The sequence below is a fragment of the Rhopilema esculentum genome, chromosome 15 (genome assembly GCF_057945365.1).
Source record: "Rhopilema esculentum isolate cy_ngs chromosome 15, ASM5794536v1, whole genome shotgun sequence".
Classification (NCBI taxonomy): domain Eukaryota; kingdom Metazoa; phylum Cnidaria; class Scyphozoa; order Rhizostomeae; family Rhizostomatidae; genus Rhopilema; species Rhopilema esculentum.
This window is the reverse complement of record NC_142829.1, coordinates 1717872-1734492: the sequence shown is the minus strand read 5'-3', so window position 1 is coordinate 1734492 and position 16621 is coordinate 1717872.

Below are 16621 nucleotides of genomic sequence, written 5' to 3'. Positions count from 1 at the left end.
TCAAACAAATAGCATCCTCAAGCAGTTCTAACAAGGTCTTTAAAACAAAATTACTCCATCAAAAATCGCATATTTTCCTAAGCCTATAGCCTTACTTTTTCACCAAAAATTCATCATTCCAAGTTTAATGAAAACAGCCATCAAACTTGCCAAACCGTTTCTAATTACCCCTTAAATCAAACAAATAGCATGCTTAAGCAGATCTAACAAGGTTTTTAAAACAAAATTACTCCATCAAAAATCGCATATTTTCCTAAGCCTATAGCCTTACATTTTCACCAAAAATTCATCATTCCTAGTTCAATGAAAAAAGCCATCAAACTTGCCAAAACGTTTCTAATTACCTCTTAAATCAAACAAATAGCATGCTTAAGCAGATCTAACAAGGTTTTTAAAACAAAATTACTCCATCAAAAATCGCATATTTTCCTAAGCCTATAGCCTTACTTTTTCACCAAAAATTCATCATTCCAAGTTTAATGAAAACAGCCATCAAACTTGCCAAACCGTTTCTAATTACCCCTTAAATCAAACAAATAGCATGCTTAAGCAGATCTAACAAGGTTTTTAAAACAAAATTACTCCATCAAAAATCGCATATTTTCCTAAGCCTATAGCCTTACTTTTTCACCAAAAATTCATCATTCCTAGTTCAATGAAAAAAGCCATCAAACTTGCCAAAACGTTTCTAATTACCTCTTAAATCAAACAAATAGCATGCTTAAGCAGATCTAACAAGGTTTTTAAAACAAAACTAATCCATCAAAAATCGCATATTTTCCTAAGCCTATAGCCTTACTTTTTCACCAAAAATTCATCATTCCTAGTTCAATGAGAAAAACCATCAAACTTGCCAAAACGTTTCTAATTACCCCTTAAATCAAACAAATAGCATGCTTAAGCAGTTCTAACAAGGTTTTTAAAACCAAACTAATCCATCAAAAATCGCATATTTTCCTAAGCCTATAGCCTTACTTTTTCACCAAAAATTCATCATTCCTAGTTCAATGAAAAAAGCCATCAAACTTGCCAAAACGTTTCTAATTACCCCTTAAATCAAACAAATAGCATGCCTAAACAGTTCTAACAAGGTTTTTAAAAACAAAATTACTCCATCAAAAATCGCATATTTTCCTAAGCCTATAGCCTTATTTTTTCACCAAAAATTCATCATTCCAAGTTTAATGAAAAAAGCCATCAAACTTGCCAAACCGTTTCTAATTACCCTTTAAATCAAACAAATAGTATGCTTAAGCAGTTCTAACAAGGTTTTTAAAACAAAATTACTCCATCAAAAATCGCATATTTTCCTAAGCCTATAGCCTTACTTTTTCACCAAAAATTCATCATTCCTAGTTCAATGAAAAAAGCCATCAAACTTGCCAAAACGTTTCTAATTACCTCTTAAATCAAACAAATAGCATCCTCAAGCAGTTCTAACAAGGTCTTTAAAACAAAATTACTCCATCAAAAATCGCATATTTTCCTAAGCCTATAGCCTTACTTTTTCACCAAAAATTCATCATTCCAAGTTTAATGAAAACAGCCATCAAACTTGCCAAACCGTTTCTAATTACCCCTTAAATCAAACAAATAGCATGCTTAAGCAGATCTAACAAGGTTTTTAAAACAAAATTACTCCATCAAAAATCGCATATTTTCCTAAGCCTATAGCCTTACATTTTCACCAAAAATTCATCATTCCTAGTTCAATGAAAAAAGCCATCAAACTTGCCAAAACGTTTCTAATTACCTCTTAAATCAAACAAATAGCATGCTTAAGCAGATCTAACAAGGTTTTTAAAACAAAATTACTCCATCAAAAATCGCATATTTTCCTAAGCCTATAGCCTTACTTTTTCACCAAAAATTCATCATTCCAAGTTTAATGAAAACAGCCATCAAACTTGCCAAACCGTTTCTAATTACCCCTTAAATCAAACAAATAGCATGCTTAAGCAGATCTAACAAGGTTTTTAAAACAAAATTACTCCATCAAAAATCGCATATTTTCCTAAGCCTATAGCCTTACTTTTTCACCAAAAATTCATCATTCCTAGTTCAATGAAAAAAGCCATCAAACTTGCCAAAACGTTTCTAATTACCTCTTAAATCAAACAAATAGCATGCTTAAGCAGATCTAACAAGGTTTTTAAAACAAAACTAATCCATCAAAAATCGCATATTTTCCTAAGCCTATAGCCTTACTTTTTCACCAAAAATTCATCATTCCTAGTTCAATGAGAAAAACCATCAAACTTGCCAAAACGTTTCTAATTACCCCTTAAATCAAACAAATAGCATGCTTAAGCAGTTCTAACAAGGTTTTTAAAACCAAACTAATCCATCAAAAATCGCATATTTTCCTAAGCCTATAGCCTTACTTTTTCACCAAAAATTCATCATTCCTAGTTCAATGAAAAAAGCCATCAAACTTGCCAAAACGTTTCTAATTACCCCTTAAATCAAACAAATAGCATGCCTAAACAGTTCTAACAAGGTTTTTAAAAACAAAATTACTCCATCAAAAATCGCATATTTTCCTAAGCCTATAGCCTTATTTTTTCACCAAAAATTCATCATTCCAAGTTTAATGAAAAAAGCCATCAAACTTGCCAAACCGTTTCTAATTACCCTTTAAATCAAACAAATAGCATGCTTAAGCAGATCTAACAAGGTTTTTAAAACAAAATTACTCCATCAAAAATCGCATATTTTCCTAAGCCTATAGCCTTACTTTTTCACCAAAAATTCATCATTCCTAGTTCAATGAAAAAAGCCATCAAACTTGCCAAAACGTTTCTAATTACCTCTTAAATAAAACAAATAGTATGCTTAAGCAGATCTAACAAGGTTTTTAAAACAAAATTACTCCATCAAAAATCGCATATTTTCCTAAGCCTATAGCCTTACTTTTTCACCAAAAAATCATCATTCCTAGTTCAATGAGAAAAACCATCAAACTTGCCAAAACGTTTCTAATTACCCCTTAAATCAAACAAATAGCATGCTTAAGCAGTTCTAACAAGGTTTTTAAAACAAAATTACTCCATCAAAAATCGCATATTTTCCTAAGCCTATAGCCTTACTTTTTCACCAAAAATTCATCATTCCTAGTTCAAAGAAAAAAGCCATTAAACTTGCCAAAACGTTTCTAATTACCCCTTCAATCAAACAAATAGCATGCTTAAGCAGTTCTAACAAGGTTTTTAAAACAAAACTAATCCATCAAAAATCGCATATTTTCCTAAGCCTATAGCCTTACGTTTTCACCAAAATTCATCATTCCAAGTTCAATAAAAAAAAGCCATCGAAATTGCAAAAACGTTTCTAATTACCCCTTCAATCAAACAAATAGCATGCTTAAGCAGTTCTAACAAGGTTTTTAAAACAAAACTAATCCATCAAAAATCGCATATTTTCCTAAGCCTATAGCCTTACTTTTTCACCAAAAATTCATCATTCCTAGTTTAATGAAAAAAGCCATCAAACTTGCCAAACCGTTTCTAATTACCCTTTAAATCAAACAAATAGCATGCTTAAGCAGATCTAACAAGGTTTTTAAAACAAAATTACTCCATCAAAAATCGCATATTTTCCTAAGCCTATAGCCTTACTCTTTCACCAAAAATTCATCATTCCTAGTTTAATGAAAAAAGCCATCAAACTTGCCAAACCGTTTCTAATTACCCTTTAAATCAAACAAATAGCATGCTTAAGCAGATCTAACAAGGTTTTTAAAACAAAATTACTCCATCAAAAATCGCATATTTTCCTAAGCCTATAGCCTTACTTTTTCACCAAAAATTCATCATTCCTAGTTCAATGAGAAAAACCATCAAACTTGCCAAAACGTTTCTAATTACCCCTTAAATCAAACAAATAGCATGCTTAAGCAGCTCTAACAAGGTTTTTAAAACAAAACTAATCCATCAAAAATCGCATATTTTCCTAAGCCTATAGCCTTACTTTTTCACCAAAAATTCATCATTCCTAGTTCAATTAAAAAAGCCATTAAACTTGCCAAAACGTTTCTAATTACTCCTTAAATCAAACAGATAGCATCCTCAAGCAGTTCTAACAAGGTTTTTAAAACAAAATTACTCCATCAAAAATCGCATATTTTCCTAAGCCTATAGCCTTACTTTTTCACCAAAAATTCATCATTCCTAGTTCAATGAAAAAAGCCATCAAACTTGCCAAAACGTTTCTAATTACCCCTTAAATCAAACAAATAGCATGCTTAAACAGTTCTAACAAGGTTTTTAAAACAAAATAACTCCATCAAAAATCGCATAATTTCCTAAGCCTATAGCCTTACTTTTTCACCAAAAATTCATCATACCTAGTTCAGCGAAAAAAGCCATCAAACTTGCCAAAACGTTTCTAATTACCCCTTAAATCCAACAAATAGCATGCTTAAGCAGTTCTAACAAGGTTTTTACAACATAATTTCTCCATCAAAAATCGCATATTTTCCTAAGCCTATAGCCTTACTTTTGCAACAAAAATTCATCATTCCTAGTTCAATGAAAAGAGCCTTAAAATTTGTCAAAACGTATCTAATTACCCCTTAAATAAAACAAATAGTATGCTTAAGCAGTTCTAACAAGCTTTTTAAAACAAAATTAGTCCATCAAAAATCGCATATTTTCCTAAGCCTATAGCCTTACTTTTCCACCAAAAATTCATCATTCCTAGTTCAATGAAAAAAGCCTTAAAATTTGTCAAAACGTATCTAATAACCCCTTAAAAAAACAAATAGCATGCTTAAGCAGTTCTAACAAGCTTTTTAGAACAAAATTTGTCCATCAAAAATCGCATATTTTCCTAAGCCTAAAGCCTTACTTTTTCACCAAAAATTCATCATTCCTAGTTCAATGAAAAAAGCCATCAAACTTGCCAAAACGTTTCTAATTACCCCTTAAATCAAACAGATAGCATGCTTAAGCAGTTCTAACAAGGTTTTTAAAACAAAATTAGTCCATCAAAAATCGCATATTTTCCTAAGCCTAAAGCCTTACTTTTTCACCAAAAATTCATCATTCCTAGTTCAATGAAAAAAGCCATCAAACTTGCCAAAACGTTTCTAATTACCCCTTAAATCCAACAAATAGTATGCTTAAGCAGTTCTAACAAGGTTTTTACAACATAATTTCTCCATCAAAAATCGCATATTTTCCTAAGCCTATAGCCTTACTTTTTCACCAAAAATTCATCATTCCTAGTTCAATGAAAAAAGCCATCAAACTTGCCAAAACGTTTCTAATTACCCCTTAAATCAAACAAATAGCATGGTTAAGCAGTTCTAACAAGGTTTTTAAAACAAAATTAGTCCATCAAAAATCGCATATTTTCCTAAGCCTATAGCCTTATTTTTCCACCAAAAATTCATCATTCCTAGTTCAATGAAAAAAGCCTTAAAATTTGTCAAAACGTATCTAATAACCCCTTAAAAAAAACAAATAGCATGCTTAAGCAGTTCTAACAAGCTTTTTAGAACAAAATTTGTCCATCAAAAATCGCATATTTTCCTAAGCCTATAGCCTTACTTTTTCACCAAAAATTCATCATTCCTAGTTCAATGAAAAAAGCCATCAAACTTGCCAAAACGTTTCTAATTACCCCTTAAATCCAACAAATAGTATGCTTAAGCAGTTCTAACAAGGTTTTTACAACATAATTTCTCCATCAAAAATCGCATATTTTCCTAAGCCTATAGCCTTACTTTTTCACCAAAAATTCATCATTCCTAGTTCAATGAAAAAAGCCATCAAACTTGCCAAAACGTTTCTAATTACCCCTTAAATCAAACAAATAGCATGGTTAAGCAGTTCTAACAAGGTTTTTAAAACAAAATTAGTCCATCAAAAATCGCATATTTTCCTAAGCCTATAGCCTTATTTTTCCACCAAAAATTCATCATTCCTAGTTCAATGAAAAAAGCCTTAAAATTTGTCAAAACGTATCTAATAACCCCTTAAAAAAAACAAATAGCATGCTTAAGCAGTTCTAACAAGCTTTTTAGAACAAAATTTGTCCATCAAAAATCGCATATTTTCCTAAGCCTATAGCCTTACTTTTTCACCAAAAATTCATCAATCCTAGTTCAATGAAAGAAGCCTTAAAATTTGTCAAAACGTATCTAATTACCCCTTAAATCCAACAAATACCATGCTTAAGCAGTTCTAACAAGGTTTTTACAACATAATTTCTCCATCAAAAATCGCATATTTTCCTAAGCCTATAGCCTTACTTTTGCAACAAAAATTCATCTTTCCTAGTTCAATGAAAAGAGCCTTAAAATTTGTCAAAACGTATTTAATTACCACTTGAATAAAACAAATAGTATGCTTAAGCAGTTCTAACAAGCTTTTTAAAACAAAATTAGTCCATCAAAAATCGCATATTTTCCTAAGCCTATAGCCTTACTTTTCCAGCAAAAATTCATCATTCCTAGTTCAATGAAAAAAGCCTTAAAATTTTGTCAAAACGTATCTAATTACCCCTTAAATCAAACAAATAGCATGCTTAAGCAGTTCTAACAAGCTTTTTAGAACAAAATTAGTACATCAAAAATCGCATATTTTCCTAAGCCTAAAGCTTTACTTTTCCACCAAAAATTCATCATTCCTAGTTCAATGAAAAAAGCCTTAAAATTTGTCAAAACGTATCTAATTACCCCTTAAATCAAACAAATAGCATGCTTAAGCAGTTCTAACAAGCTTTTTAGAACAAAATTAGTACATCAAAAATCGCATATTTTCCTAAGCCTAAAGCTTTACTTTTCCACCAAAAATTCATCATTCCTAGTTCAATGAAAAAAGCCTTAAAATTTGTCAAAACGTATCTAATTACCCCTTAAATCAAACAAATAGCATGCTTAAGCAGTTCTAACAAGCTTTTTAGAACAAAATTAGTACATCAAAAATCGCATATTTTCCTAAGCCTAAAGCTTTACTTTTTCACCAAAAATTCATCATTCCCAGTTCAATGAAAAAAGCCTTGAAATTTCTCAAAACTTATCTAATTACCCCTTAAATAAAACAAATAGTATGCTTAAGCAGTTCTAACAAGCTTTTTAGAACAAAATTAGTCCATCAAAAATCGCATATTTTCCTAAGCCTATAGCCTTACTTTTTCACCAAAAATTCATCATTCCTAGTTCAATGAAAAAAGCCTTAAAATTTGTCAAAACGTATCTAATTACCCCTTAAATCAAACAAATAGCATGCTTAAGCAGTTCTAACAAGCTTTTTAGAACAAAATAAGTACATCAAAAATCGCATATTTTCCTAAGCCTAAAGCTTTACTTTTCCACCAAAAATTCATCATTCCTAGTTCAATGAAAAAAGCCTTAAAATTTGTCAAAACGTATCTCATTACCCCTTAAAAGAAAACAAATAGCATGCTTAAGCAGTTCTAACAAGCTTTTTAGAACAAAATTAGTACATCAAAAATCGCACATTTTCCTAAGCCTAAAGCTTTACTTTTTCACCAAAAATTCATCATTCCCAGTTCAATGAAAAAAGCCTTGAAATATCTCAAAACGTATCTAATTACCCCTTAAATAAAACAAATAGTATGCTTAAGCAGTTCTAACAAGCTTTTTAGAACAAAATTAGTCCATCAAAAATCGCATATTTTCCTAAGCCTATAGCCTCACTTTTTCACCAAAAATTCATCATTCCTAGTTCAATGAAAAAAGCCTTAAAATTTGTCAAAACGTATCTAATTACCCCTTAAATAAAACAAATAGTATGCTTAAGCAGTTCTAACAAGCTTTTTAGAAAAAAATTTCTCCATCAAAAATCGCATATTTTCCTAAGCCTATAGCCTTACTTTTTCACCAAAAATTCATCATTCCTAATTCAATGAAAAAATGGATCAAACTTGCCAAAACGTTTCTAATTATTCCTTAAATCAAACAAATAGCATGCTTAAGCAGTTCTAACAAGACTTTTAATACAAACTTACTTTATCAAAAGTCGCATATTTTCCTAAGCCTATAGCCTTACTTTTTCACCAAAAATTCATCATAGCTAGTTCAAAGAAAAAGCCATCAAACTTGCCAAAACGTTTCTAATTACCCCTTAAAACCAACAAATAGCATGCTTAAGCAGTTCTAACAAGCTTTTTAGAACAAAATTAGTACATCAAAAATCGCATATTTTCCTAAGCCTAAAGCTTTACTTTTCCACCAAAAATTCATCATTCCTAGTTCAATGAAAAAAGCCTTAAAATTTGTCAAAACGTATCTAATTACCCCTTAAATCAAACAAATAGCATGCTTAAGCAGTTCTAACAAGCTTTTTAGAACAAAATTAGTACATCAAAAATCGCATATTTTCCTAAGCCTAAAGCTTTACTTTTCCACCAAAAATTCATCATTCCTAGTTCAATGAAAAAAGCCTTAAAATTTGTCAAAACGTATCTAATTACCCCTTAAATCAAACAAATAGCATGCTTAAGCAGTTCTAACAAGCTTTTTAGAACAAAATTAGTACATCAAAAATCGCATATTTTCCTAAGCCTAAAGCTTTACTTTTTCACCAAAAATTCATCATTCCCAGTTCAATGAAAAAAGCCTTGAAATTTCTCAAAACTTATCTAATTACCCCTTAAATAAAACAAATAGTATGCTTAAGCAGTTCTAACAAGCTTTTTAGAACAAAATTAGTCCATCAAAAATCGCATATTTTCCTAAGCCTATAGCCTTACTTTTTCACCAAAAATTCATCATTCCTAGTTCAATGAAAAAAGCCTTAAAATTTGTCAAAACGTATCTAATTACCCCTTAAATCAAACAAATAGCATGCTTAAGCAGTTCTAACAAGCTTTTTAGAACAAAATAAGTACATCAAAAATCGCATATTTTCCTAAGCCTAAAGCTTTACTTTTCCACCAAAAATTCATCATTCCTAGTTCAATGAAAAAAGCCTTAAAATTTGTCAAAACGTATCTCATTACCCCTTAAAAGAAAACAAATAGCATGCTTAAGCAGTTCTAACAAGCTTTTTAGAACAAAATTAGTACATCAAAAATCGCACATTTTCCTAAGCCTAAAGCTTTACTTTTTCACCAAAAATTCATCATTCCCAGTTCAATGAAAAAAGCCTTGAAATATCTCAAAACGTATCTAATTACCCCTTAAATAAAACAAATAGTATGCTTAAGCAGTTCTAACAAGCTTTTTAGAACAAAATTAGTCCATCAAAAATCGCATATTTTCCTAAGCCTATAGCCTCACTTTTTCACCAAAAATTCATCATTCCTAGTTCAATGAAAAAAGCCTTAAAATTTGTCAAAACGTATCTAATTACCCCTTAAATAAAACAAATAGTATGCTTAAGCAGTTCTAACAAGCTTTTTAGAAAAAAATTTCTCCATCAAAAATCGCATATTTTCCTAAGCCTATAGCCTTACTTTTTCACCAAAAATTCATCATTCCTAATTCAATGAAAAAATGGATCAAACTTGCCAAAACGTTTCTAATTATTCCTTAAATCAAACAAATAGCATGCTTAAGCAGTTCTAACAAGACTTTTAATACAAACTTACTTTATCAAAAGTCGCATATTTTCCTAAGCCTATAGCCTTACTTTTTCACCAAAAATTCATCATAGCTAGTTCAAAGAAAAAGCCATCAAACTTGCCAAAACGTTTCTAATTACCCCTTAAAACCAACAAATAGCATGCTTAAGCTGTTCTAACAAGGTTTTTACAACATAATTTCTCCATCAAAAATCGCATATTTTCCTACGCCTATAGCCTTACTTTTTCACCAAAAATTCATCATTCCTAGTTTAATGAAAAGTGCCTTAAAATTTGTCAAAACGTATCTAATTACCCCTTAAATAAAACAAATAGTATGCTTAAGCAGTTCTAACAAGCTTTTTAGAAATAAAATTTCTCCATCAAAAATCGCCTATTTTCCTAAGCCTATAGCCTTACTTTTTCACCAAAAATTCATCATTCCTAGTTTAATGAAAAGTGCCTTAAAATTTGTCAAAACGTATCTAATTACCCCTTAAATAAAACAAATAGTATGCTTAAGCAGTTCTAACAAAGGTTTTTAAAACAAAATTACTCCATCAAAAATCACCTATTTTCCTAAGCCTATAGCCTTACTTTTTCACCAAAAATTCATCATTCCTAGTTCAATGAAAAGTGCCTTAAAATTTGTCAAAACGTATCTAATTACCCCTTAAATAAAACAAATAGTATGCTTAAGCAGTTCTAACAAGGTTTTTAAAACAAAATTACTCCATCAAAAATCGCATATTTTCCTAAGCCTATAGCCTTACTTTTCCACCAAAAATTCATCATTCCTAGTTCAATGAAAAAAGCCTTAAAATTTGTCAAAACGTACCTAATTACCCCTTAAATAAAACAAATAGTATGCTTAAGCAGTTCTAACAAGCTTTTTAGAACAAAATTAGTCCATCAAAAATCGCATATTTTCCTAAGCCTATAGCCTTACTTTTTCACCAAAAATTCATCATTCCTAGTTCAATGAAAAAAGCCTTAAAATTTGTCAAAACGTACCTAATTACCCCTTAAATCAAACAAATAGCATGCTTAAGCAGTTCTAACAAGGCTTTTAATACAAAATTACTTTATCAAAAGTCGCATATTTTCCTAAGCCTATAGCCTTACTTTTTCACCAAAAATTCATCATTCCTAGTTCAATGAAAAAAGCCATCAAACTTGCCAAAACGTTTCTAATTACCCCTTAAATCCAACAAATAGCATGCTTAAGCAGTTCTAACAAGGTTTTTACAACATAAATTCTCCATCAAAAATCGCATATTTTCCTAAGCCTATAGCCTTACTTTTTCACCAAAAATTCATCATACCTAATTCAATGAAAAAAGCCATCAAACTTGCCAAAACGTTTCTAATTACCCTTTAAATCCAACAAATAGCATGCTTAAGCAGTTCTAACAAGGTTTTTACAACATAATTTCTCCATCAAAAATCGCATATTTTCCTACGCCTATAGCCTCACTTTTTCACCAAAAATTCATCATTCCTAGTTCAATGAAAAAAGCCTTAAAATTTGTCAAAACGTTTCTAATTACTCCTTAAATCAAACAAATAGCATGCTTAAGCAGTTCTAACAAGCTTTTGAGAACAAAATTAGTACATCAAAAATCGCATATTTTCCTAAGCCTATAGCCTTACTTTTTCACCAAAAATTAATCATTCCTAGTTCAATGGAAAAAGCCTTCAAACTTACCAAAACGTATCTAATTACCCCTTAAATAAAACAAATAGCATGCTTAAGCAGCTCTAACAAGTATTTTTAGACGAAAATTAGTCCATCAAAAATCGCATATTTTCCTAAGCCTATAGCCTTACTTTTTCACCAAAAATTCATCATTCCTAGTTCAATGAAAAAAGGGATCAAACTTGCCAAAACGTTTCTATTTACCCCTTGAATGAACCAAAAGTATGCTTAAGCAGTTCTAACAAGGTTTTTAAAACAAAATTATTCTATCAAAAATCGCCTATTTTCATAAGCCTATAGCCTTACGTTTTCACCAAAAACTCATCATTACTAGTTCAATGAAAAAAGCCATCAAACGTTCCAAAACGTTTCTAATTACCCCTTAAATAAAACAAAAAAAGTATGCTTGAGCAGTTCTAACAAGGATGTTAGAACAAAATTACTCCATCAAAAATCACCTATTTTCCTAAGCCTATAGCCTTACTTTTTCACCAAAAATTCATCATTCCTAGTTCAATGAAAAGTGCCTTAAAATTTGTCAAAACGTATCTAATTACCCCTTAAATAAAACAAATAGTATGTTTAAGCAGTTCTAACAAGGTTTTTAAAACAAAATTACTCCATCAAAAATCGCATATTTTCCTAAGCCTATAGCCTTACTTTTCCACCAAAAATTCATTATTCCTAGTTCAATGAAAAAAGCCTTAAAATTTGTCAAAACGTACCTAATTACCCCTTAAATAAAACAAATAGTATGCTTAAGCAGTTCTAACAAGCTTTTTAGAACAAAATTAGTCCATCAAAAATCGCATATTTTCCTAAGCCTATAGCCTTACTTTTTCACCAAAAATTCATCATTCCTAGTTCAATGAAAAAAGCCATAAAATTTGTCAAAACGTACCTAATTACCCCTTAAATCAAACAAATAGCATGCTTAAGCAGTTCTAACAAGGCTTTTAATACAAAATTACTTTATCAAAAGTCGCATATTTTCTTAAGCCTATAGCCTTACTTTTTCACCAAAAATTCATCATAGCTAGTTCAATGAAAAAAGCCATCAAACTTGCCAAAACGTTTCTAATTACCCCTTAAATCCAACAAATAGCATGCTTAAGCAGTTCTAACAAGGTTTTTACAACATAATTTCTCCATCAAAAATCGCATATTTTCCTAAGCCTATAGCCTTACTATTTCACCAAAAATTCATCATACCTAGTTCAAAGAAAAAAGCCATCAAACTTGCCAAAACGTTTCTAGTTACTCCTTAAATCCAACAAATAGCATGCTTAAGCAGTTCTAACAAGGTTTTTACAACATAATTTCTCCATCAAAAATCGCATATTTTCCTAAGCCTATAGCCTTACTTTTTCACCAAAAATTCATCATACCTAATTCAATGAAAAAAGCCATCAAACTTGCCAAAACGTTTCTAATTACCCCTTAAATCCAACAAATAGCATGCTTAAGCAGTTCTAACAAGGTTTTTACAACATAATTTCTCCATCAAAAATCGCATATTTTCCTAAGCCTATAGCCTTACTTTTTCACCAAAAATTCATCATACCTAGTTCAATGAAAAATACCATCAAACTTGCCAAAACGTTTCAAGTTACCCCTTAAATCCAACAAATAGCATGCTTAAGCAGTTCTAACAAGGTTTTTACAACATAATTTCTCCATCAAAAATCGCATATTTTCCTAAGCCTATAGCCTTACTTTTTCACCAAAAATTCATCATACCTAGTTCAATGAAAAAAGCCATCAAACTTGCCAAAACGTTTCTAATTACCCCTTAAATCCAACAAATAGCATGCTTAAGCAGTTCTAACAAGGTTTTTACAACATAATTTCTCCATCAAAAATCGCATATTTTCCTACGCCTATAGCCTCACTTTTTCACCAAAAATTCATCATACCTAGTTCAATGAAAAAAGCTATCAAACTTGCCAAAACGTTTCTAGTTACCCCTTAAATCCAACAAATAGCATGCTTAAGTAGTTCTAACAAGGTTTTTACAACATAATTTCTCCATCAAAAATCGCATATTTTCCTAAGCCTATAGCCTTACTTTTTCACCAAAAATTCATCATACCTAGTTCAATGAAAAAAGCCATCAAACTTGCCAAAACGTTTCTAATTACCCCTTAAATCCAACAAATAGCATGCTTAAGCAGTTCTAACAAGGTTTTTACAACATAATTTCTCCATCAAAAATCGCATATTTTCCTACGCCTATAGCCTCACTTTTTCACCAAAAATTCATCATACCTAGTTCAATGAAAAAAGCCATCAAACTTGCCAAAACGTTTCTAATTACCCCTTAAATAAAACAAATAGTATGCTTAAGCAGTTCTAACAAGGTTTTTAAAACAAAATTACTCCATCAAAAATCGCATATTTTCTTAAGCCTATAGCCTTACTTTTTCACCAAAAATTCATCATTCCTAGTTCAATGAAAAGTGCCTTAAAATTTGTCAAAACGTATCTAATTACCCCTTAAATAAAACAAATAGTATGCTTAAGCAGTTCTAGCAAGGTTTTTAAAACAAAATTACTCCATCAAAAATCGCATATTTTCCTAAGCCTAAAGCCTTACTTTTTCACCAAAAATTCATCATTCTTAGTTCAATGAAAAAAAGGATCAAACTTGCCAAAACGTTTCTATTTACCCCTTGAATGAACCAAAAGTATGCTTAAGCAGTTCTAGCAAGGTTTTTAAAACAAAATTACTCCATCAAAAATCGCATATTTTCCTAAGCCTAAAGCCTTACTTTTTCACCAAAAATTCATCATTCTTAGTTCAATGAAAAAAAGGATCAAACTTGCCAAAACGTTTCTATTTACCCCTTGAATGAACCAAAAGTATGCTTAAGCAGTTCTAACAAGGTTTTTAAAACAAAATTATTCTATCAAAAATCGCCTATTTTCATAAGCCTATAGCCTTACGTTTTCACCAAAAACTCATCATTACTAGTTCAATGAAAAAAGCCATCAAACTTGCCAAAACGTTTCTAATTACCCCTTAAATAAAACAAAAAAAGTATGCTTGAGCAGTTCTAACAAGGATGTTAGAACAAAATTATTCTATCAAAAATCGCATTTTTTCCTAAGCCTATAGCTTTACGTTTTCAACAAAAATTCATCATTCCTAGTTCAATGGAAAAAGCCATCAAACTTGCCAAAACGTTTCTATTTACCCCTTGAATGAACCAAAAGTATGCTTAAGCAGTTCTAACAAGGTTTTTAAAAGAAAATTTCTACATCAAAAATCGCCTATTTTCCTAAGCCTATAGCCTCACTTTTTCACCAAAAATTCATCATTCCTTGTTTAATGAAAAAAAACATCAAACGTTCCAAAACGTTTCTAATTACCCCTTAAATGAAACAAAAAGTATGCTTGAACAGTGCTAACAAGGATTTTAAAACAAAATTATTCTATCAAAAATCTCCTATTTTCCTAAGCCTATAGCCTTATTTTTTCACCAAAAATTCATCATTCCTAGTTCAATGAAAAAGGGAATCAAACGTTCCAAAACGTTTCTAATTACCCCTTAAATGAAACAAAAAGTATGCTTGAACAGTGCTAACAAGGATTTTAAAACAAAATTATTCTATCAAAAATCGCCTATTTTCCTAAGCCTATAGCCTTATTTTTTCACCAAAAATTCATCATTCCTAGTTCAATGAAAAAAGGGATCAAACTTGCCAAAACGTTTCTAATTACCCCTTAAAAAAAACAAGTAGCATGCTTCAGCAGTTCTAACAAGGTTTTTAAAACAAAATTACTCCATCAAAAGTCGCATATTTTCCTAAGCCTAAAGCCTTACTTTTTCACCAAAAATTCAGCATTCCTAGTTCAATGAAAAAAGGGATCAAACTTGCCAAAACGTTTCTAATTACCCCTTAAATCAAACAGATAGCATGCTTAAGCTGTTCAAACAAGTTTTTTAAAAGAAAATTACTCCATCAGAATTCGCCAATTTCCCTAAGCCTAAAGCCTTACTTTTTAACCAAAAATTCATCATTCCTAGTTCAATGAAAAAAGGGATCAAACTTGCCAAAACGTTTCTATTTACCCCTTGAATGAACCAAAAGTATGCTTAAGCAGTTCTAACAAGGTTTTTAAAACAAAATTATTCTATCAAAAATCGCCTATTTTCATAAGCCTATAGCCTTACGTTTTCACCAAAAACTCATCATTACTAGTTCAATGAAAAAAGCCATCAAACGTTCCAAAACGTTTCTAATTACCCCTGAAATCAAACAAATAGCATGCTTGAGCAGTTCTAACAAGGATGTTAGAACAAAATTATTCTATCAAAAATCGCCTATTTTCATAAGCCTATAGCCTTACGTTTTCACCAAAAACTCATCATTACTAGTTCAATGAAAAAAGCCATCAAACGTTCCAAAACGTTTCTAATTACCCCTTAAATGAAACAAAAAGTATGCTTGAGCAGTTCTAACAAGGATGTTAGAACAAAATTATTCTATCAAAAATCGCATTTTTTCCTAAGCCTATAGCCTTACGTTTTCACCAAAAATTCATCATTCCTAGTTCAATGGAAAAAGCCATCAAACTTGCCAAAACGTTTCTATTTACCCCTTGAATGAACCAAAAGTATGCTTAAGCAGTTCTAACAAGGTTTTTAAAAGAAAATTTCTACATCAAAAATCGCATTTTTTCCTAAGCCTATAGCCTTACGTTTTCACCAAAAATTCATCATTCCTAGTTCAATGAAAAAAGCCATCAAACTTGCCAAAACGTTTCTAATTACCCCTTAAATCAAACAAATAGCATGCTTGAGCAGTTCTAACAAGGTTTTTAAAAGAAAATTACTCCATCAGAAATCGCCAATTTCCCTAAGCCTAAAGCCTTACTTTTTAACCAAAAATTCATCATTCCTAGTTCAATGAAAAAAGCCATCAAACTTGCCAAAACGTTTCTAATTACCCCTTAAAAAAACAAGTAGCATGCTTCAGCAGTTCTAACAAGGTTTTTAAAACAAAATTACTCCATCAAAAGTCGCATATTTTCCTAAGCCTAAAGCCTTACTTTTTCACCAAAAATTCATCATTCCTAGTTCAATGAAAAAAGGGATCAAACTTGCCAAAACGTTTCTAATTACCCCTTAAAAAAAACAAGTAGCATGCTTAAGCTGTTCTAACAAGCTTTTTAAAAGAAAATTTCTACATCAAAAATCGCCAATTTTCATAAGCCTATAGCCTTACGTTTTCACCAAAAATTCATCATTACTAGTTCAATGAAAAAAGCCATCAAACGTTCCAAAACGTTTCTAATTACCCCTTAAATCAAACAAAAAGTATGCTTGAGCAGTTCTAACAAGGATGTTAGAACAAAATTATTCTATCAAAAATCGCATTTTT